Source organism: Danio rerio, chromosome 8, assembly GCF_049306965.1.
Source record: "Danio rerio strain Tuebingen ecotype United States chromosome 8, GRCz12tu, whole genome shotgun sequence".
Taxonomy (NCBI): domain Eukaryota; kingdom Metazoa; phylum Chordata; class Actinopteri; order Cypriniformes; family Danionidae; genus Danio; species Danio rerio.
Window position 1 is genome coordinate 28,795,157 of NC_133183.1, and position 6,437 is coordinate 28,801,593.

Here is a 6,437-nt window from a genome sequence, read left to right on the forward strand (position 1 = left end):
ATTGATAAATGTCTACATTGTGTTCATTCTGCATAGTAGTCCATTTGTATTTCATGTATTATATTGTGTATTTCTGGATAATAATCATATTACTCCCAGCAGCTCTCCCCTTTCCACTTGCCAGAATTGAGTGCCTTACTGTTTTCTACCAGCTGTTCACTCATTGTTTTTGACTCCCATCCAACCTCCTTCCTCCACATTAACATCACCCTAAGCTCTGACTCCTGCCGGAGTCAATAGGAGTTCTGGCTCTCGCAAGAGCCTCACCTATCGCCTTCACCTTCCAGTTTCCCCTGCCAGTGTCGAGTGTTTCCGCTGCATCAGTTTATTTATTCTTTATAGTTATTCACCAGTATCGGCATTGACATGTTTATTCTGCATAGTAGTTCATTAGCATTTCATGTTCTGTATTTTGCATAGTAACCTTGTTACTTCAACAGCACCCCCTTTTTCTCTCCCCTTACCAGCGTTGTGGGCTCCCGCTGCATTAGTATCTTTCTTATTGATTATTTTGCATATTATGCATAGTAATTGTATAGCATATTTTTGTTAATTACAGCTGTTTTTCTTCTGCCAGCGCTAAGTGCTTCCGCTGCTTACTGCATTTTATTATGCATAGTATTTCCCTAATGTTTCATGTTTTGATTTTATTGTTAATATATTAAATCTGTGTTAATACCAGCTTCCTTCCCCTCTCTTTCTCCCTGCCAGTTTCTAGCAACATGCCAACATTGAGTGCTTCTGCTGCATAGCAGTTGTATATTCCATACAGTAATTTATATAGCATTGTTTCCTCCAGCTTCTCTCCTTTGTTTACCCCCAACAGCTTTTATGCTTCCGCTACCAAATCTCTTCCCTCCTCTTAAACAGCCAGCTCCACACCCTTCATTATTACATCTCACAAACCTTCTCTTAAGCACTGACTCCCGTAGAGGGCCCATTTAAGCCCCAATTTACAACCGAGTCTCCACCCACCCTCTAAGCCACTCAGACTCCCTCAGACTTCCTAACGTTATTTCTTAGCCACCAAGCCCACCCTGCCCTTCACACACTCCCTAGAAAGCTTTTCCCCCACTTTTTATCAGTTCTTCACATATATATCCAGCAGCCGGATATAGCACTTTTTCTTTGCACTTTGGGGAGTTCCTGTGTAAACACGCGGCTGCTGTCCCGAGCGCTTATCATTGGCTTTTTGGGGAGTTTGAGATAGACCTGAGCTCAATCTCCACTCGCCCTGCAAAAGGGGGGGAGCCCTGGGCTCGAGGATCCCTTGAGCTCAGGGCTCTCTCCCGGGACAGCATGCCAAACAAGCTATGTATAAATCATGAGCTAAGTGTGAACTCTTGAAGTGAAGTTTAGTTTTAAACTAATTTCGAGAGAAGCATGTGCTCATGATTTACCCAGCTGGTCCACATTAACTAATTATGATCCTCCAATCAAAGGATCCCAAACCACTATATATATCCTCATTTCCTTTCTACAACTATCTTCGTCTGGAAGAAACCCCCCCTCCTCCCCTTCTTCCTCCTTTATCCAGAATGGGCGGCACGGTGGCCCAGTGACTAGCACTGTTGCCTCACAGCAAGAATACCAATGGTGTTGGGTCCTCGCTGAGCCATCTGGTATTTCTGTGTGGAGTTTGCATGTTCTCCCTGTGTCCGCGTGGGTTTCCCCCGGGTTCCCCGGTTTCCTCCCACCATCCAAATGTGCTCTATATTATAGATAAAACAAGCCTAAACCTTTTTTATAATGTCTTACTCTCAGGAAGTTCGCCTTGGCCTCAGCAGCGGGGGAGTTTGAGATAGACCTGAGCTCAATCTCCACTCGCCCTGCAAAAGGGGGGGAGCCCTGGGCTCGAGGATCCCTTGAGCTCAGGGCTCTCTCCCGGGACAGCATGCCAAACAAGCTATGTATAAATCATGAGCTAAGTGTGAACTCTTGAAACTAAATTTAAATAAACAAATATTAAAATCCCAACTCCTAGTACTGTATGAATGCTGTTGCTTCACCATTTGAAAATAATTCATCAAATAGCTAAGAACCACATTATTAAACATTTTACGTACCATTCCCAGTTTTAAAAAACACACTCTATTACTAACAGTTAACATACCTAATTTATTAAAAGACTCCTTGTGCAAATGTGCTCAAGCATGCTTCGACCTGGTTCTAGGCAACTGAACACAGTGTAAGTACGCCCTTACTATCCCTTTCATTCCAACATCCCTACAATAAAGTATGGAGTGGTCCATGCTGGTGAGTATTAATGCTTCTGAAGCTGCAGACGCCATTATTCCACTTGTCTGCGCTTTCCTGTTTGTTTATTTCTTTCTTTTATTTTATTGTTGGTGTTTCACATAGTTTGGTTGCGCAATTCTGATTGGACAGAACAAAAGTGTGCTCACTATTGGCTAGTAAGACTGTGACACAGATTTGCTTTTCAATATCGTTTGTGACACTCGCGATCAGCAAAGTGTCTCCTCTCTCTGTCTTTCTCGCTATGCGTCTCGTCTGAGTGATGTCATACAGAGCGGCCACTATGTGGCCAAACAATACGTTTTTCTTTTAAGTTAAAATATAATTATTTTAATGTTTCACTCTTCAAGATAACTTTGTTTAAACTAGTATTTAAATAATTAAATATCATTTAGTAGGGAGAAGCAGTAGCGCTGTAGGTAGTGCTGTTGCCTCACAGCAAGAAGGTCGCTGGTTCGAGCCTCAGCTTAGTTGTCGTTTCTGAGTGGAGTTTGCATGTTCTCCATGCATTTGCGCGGGTTTCCTCCGGGTGCTCCGGTTTCCCCCACAGTCTAAAGACATGCGGTACGGTGAATTGGGTAGGCTAAATTGTCCGTAGAGTGTGTGTGTGTGGATGTTTCCCAGAGATGGGTTGCGGCTGGATGGGCATCTGCTGCGTAAAAACTTGCTGAATAAGTTGGTGGTTCATTCCGCTGTGGCGACCCTGGATTAATAAAGGGACTAAGCCGACAAGAAAAGGAATGAATGAATAAATATCATTTAGTAAAAATTATTTAATTATAATTTGGGTTTTATTTATCTAAACCAGTTCAGTTTTGATCTGTGTTACACCCTCCCCGCTTAAATATATGCAAGTCCCTTTTGCTTTTACTTAAAGTCTAGGGTTTGGAATGTCTAGGTAATCTGGGATGTTCTGCAAGAGATTCAACAAAGGCTGTGTTCAAACCTTAAGGCAAGGATTGAATGATGGATATCATTTTTTTCCCATTTCTGGGTAAGTCAGTCGTTTTGACTTCTGCTTCAGCTTTTAGACTTTCTTAGTTGACTTTCACTTTCACTCTCATCTTTATGTTTCTTGCTCAGGTTCATTTTTCAGTGATTTCCTCAGTGATTTTTCCTTTTCTGTTTCTGTTTTTTCAGGTGTGTCCAATGTTTCCTGTTCTACTACAGGTAAGTGGTTTCTCTCTTGCATGCTTTCTTTTACAGGTTCAGCAGTACCAGGTTCGATCTCAGGCAAGTATTGTGAATCAGGCAATTTCTTTGTATTTACTGTGTATTATGTTCCAGGTGGATCTCTTTTTCCTGACACACTTCCTGCATTTGCATGGTCCAAAGCAGTGTTGGGAACAGGCATTGGGTCGGGTAAGGTTTGGTTTGTGGATTCACAATTCAAGGGAATTTCTGTGGAGCTCTTTATTATGTTGTACTCCCGGATAAACCGGTCAGAAGTAATCACTGGCACATCAAAGTTTTTGGTGTTGGTAATCATCCTCATCAGAATTCAGATGTATGTGTATCACAGGGTCCCACCTGTCAGGCAGTTTATGTTTTCCGCGTATCCTCACATTTCTGACTAATACGCAATCACATTCTACAAGAATTACCTCAGTTACTTTACGGTCAAACCGGACTTTATTTCTTTGCGCAGTTTTTTCTGCATTCTTCTGAGCTAACTTATATCTTCATAACTGAAGATGAGTTTTTAGCGACTAAACATTTTGTGAGTGGGATCTGGGATTAACATGGTTCACTGAAGTGTTGAAAATCAAATCTACTGGCAGTCTTGGCTGGCGTCCGAACATATGTTCATATGGTGTGTAGCCAGTTGTCTCGTGCTTTGTGCAGTTATAAGCGTGCACAAGTGACTTTACAAATTCTTTCCAATGAGTTTTATCTTGGGTTTTCAATGTACTCCAACAATGTATTCCCAACAGTCTGATTAAAATGCTCAACTGGATTTCCTCTTGGGTGAAATAGTGTAGTTCTGATCTTTTTAATACCTGAAATTTCACAAACACATTGTCTTAGACTCAAAGTCAGGTCCTTGGTCACTGTGGAGCTTTTTAGGAATGCCGTGGTGAACTAAGAAGTTTTCCCACAAGCTTTTCGCAACTGTTCTGGCTTTCTGGTTTGGTGTGGGGACTGCAACTGCATACTTGAAGAAATCTGTTATTACTAGGATATCTTTGGTGTTGCTACAGTCAGGTTCGAGGGACAAGAAATTAATGCACAACGATTCGAGTGGGCGGGTGACTTCGATGTTCACCAGGGGTGCTGCACTTTCTGGCAAGGTCTTTCTACATACACAGCGACTGCAGGTTTTGACTTTATTCTGCACATCAGTGGCCATCCTGGGCCAATAGAATTGTGACTGGATAAGATCAAGAGTGCATTCTATTCCCATATGACCCATGTTGTCATGCAGACTTTCCATGGCTACAGCTCTTAAATCAAGTGGAAGAACAAGTTGGTATGTAATGGAATCTCCAAGAGTTCTTTTTCGGTAGAGGACACAATTTTCAGTTCAAGTCTTCTCCACTCTCTCAGCAGGATAGGAAGATCTAATAGCTCGTGCCTCAGTGAAGGTAAGACTGTGTTTCCTGTTTCCATGTGGATTATAATTTCTTGAAGTGCTGGATCATTTCTTTGTTTTTCTCTCAACTCTTGCTCTGACATACAAGAAACAACTGAAGATCCTCCCATGTTCTCATACTCCTAAGGAATTGCTTCTGGGCACATAGTGAATGAGAGTGAGGCTGTTGCTGGCGTCGGCTTGATATAAAAGCTTATAATAGACTGCTTGAACTACATGAGCAGAAACCAGGGTGGACTTTGCTGCTTCAGGTGAGTGTGACTGTGAACTGGTGTATTCGGTCTTGCTCTTTTTGGGATGGTAAGTTATTAACTAGATCACTATGGGGCTGTCTGGAAAGTGCATCCGCATCAAGATTGCTTTTTTCCAGGGTGATACTGGAGGGTTAAATTGAAAGTTGACAAAGCAGACAACCACCTATAGCTGGTTGCATCCAACTATGCTGAAGTTAAGATGTGTGTAAGGGAGTTATTGTCTGTAATGACTTTAAAACTGCATCCATAAAGGTAATCACAAAACTTTTCGGTAACTGCCCATTTCAGGGTGAGGAATTCCAGCTTGTGGGCAGGATACCAAGGCTTCGCTCCATGACAAACCTCTACTGGTATTTGCAATTACCCGTGACACGTCTTGCTCTTGATAGAGTGCTGCGCCTAGTCCAGTGGTACTCGCATCTGTATGCACTACATATGGCAACGAAGAATCTGCAAATCCTAAAACTACTTGGCACTTGGTCCATAATAATTGTCCCATGCAGCTTGGCGTTCCTTCAACTGTTTCCTTTTCTCCGTCACTAGACACAGGTTTGGTATGTTCTCAAATTGATGTGACATGTCCATCCTCACCGCACAGAAAACAATAGCCTGGCTTTGGTCTGTGATTTGGCTTTTGACTGGCTGGAGATCGATTCTCTTTGGGGAACTGCACATTATTTTGTTTTGCTCTGTTTGAATTGCTCCTTGACTTTGGGCTCTTTTGGACTTTAAGCCTCATCATTTGATTCTGAAGCTTGGAGACTTGTTGTTTTAGCTCACGAACAGCGTCGGCTTGTGGCAACACAGTTGGCTGTTTGTTTACTCTTTTTAGCAAGCTGGTTTTGGAACTTGGAAATTAGTTTTTTTTCAACTCAGCAAGCTCAGTTTCTTCTTCTACTTTATGCTGTTAAAAGGTGTTAGCAGAGACAATGTGGGAACACCTTGTTTCGGTGTTCCTAAGTACGGTCTCATTCTGCTTTCTCCTCACTGCGCAGCTGCAAGAGTAACTCTGGAAATAAGGGTGGATTACTACCTTTGTGCTCAAGCTGAAGATTTGCTATAAGTGCATTGTCCCAACAACAGAATTGTTTTAGAAACTGTCGATCGACCTCATCAGTAACAATACCATCTCTTTTTATCACCTTAATGTTTGTGTGTAGTCTTTGCAAATACAGGGAAGGCTTTTCACCTGCATTTTGCAGTGTATTCAGAAACTTGGCAAAGAAATCATCTCCGTCTTCTACTGTATCAAAGCTGAATCCCAGATCTCTAGATAAGCAGCTGGTAAGGCTTTTGCACCTAGCTGTTTGACAATTTCTGATGCTGGGGGCAGC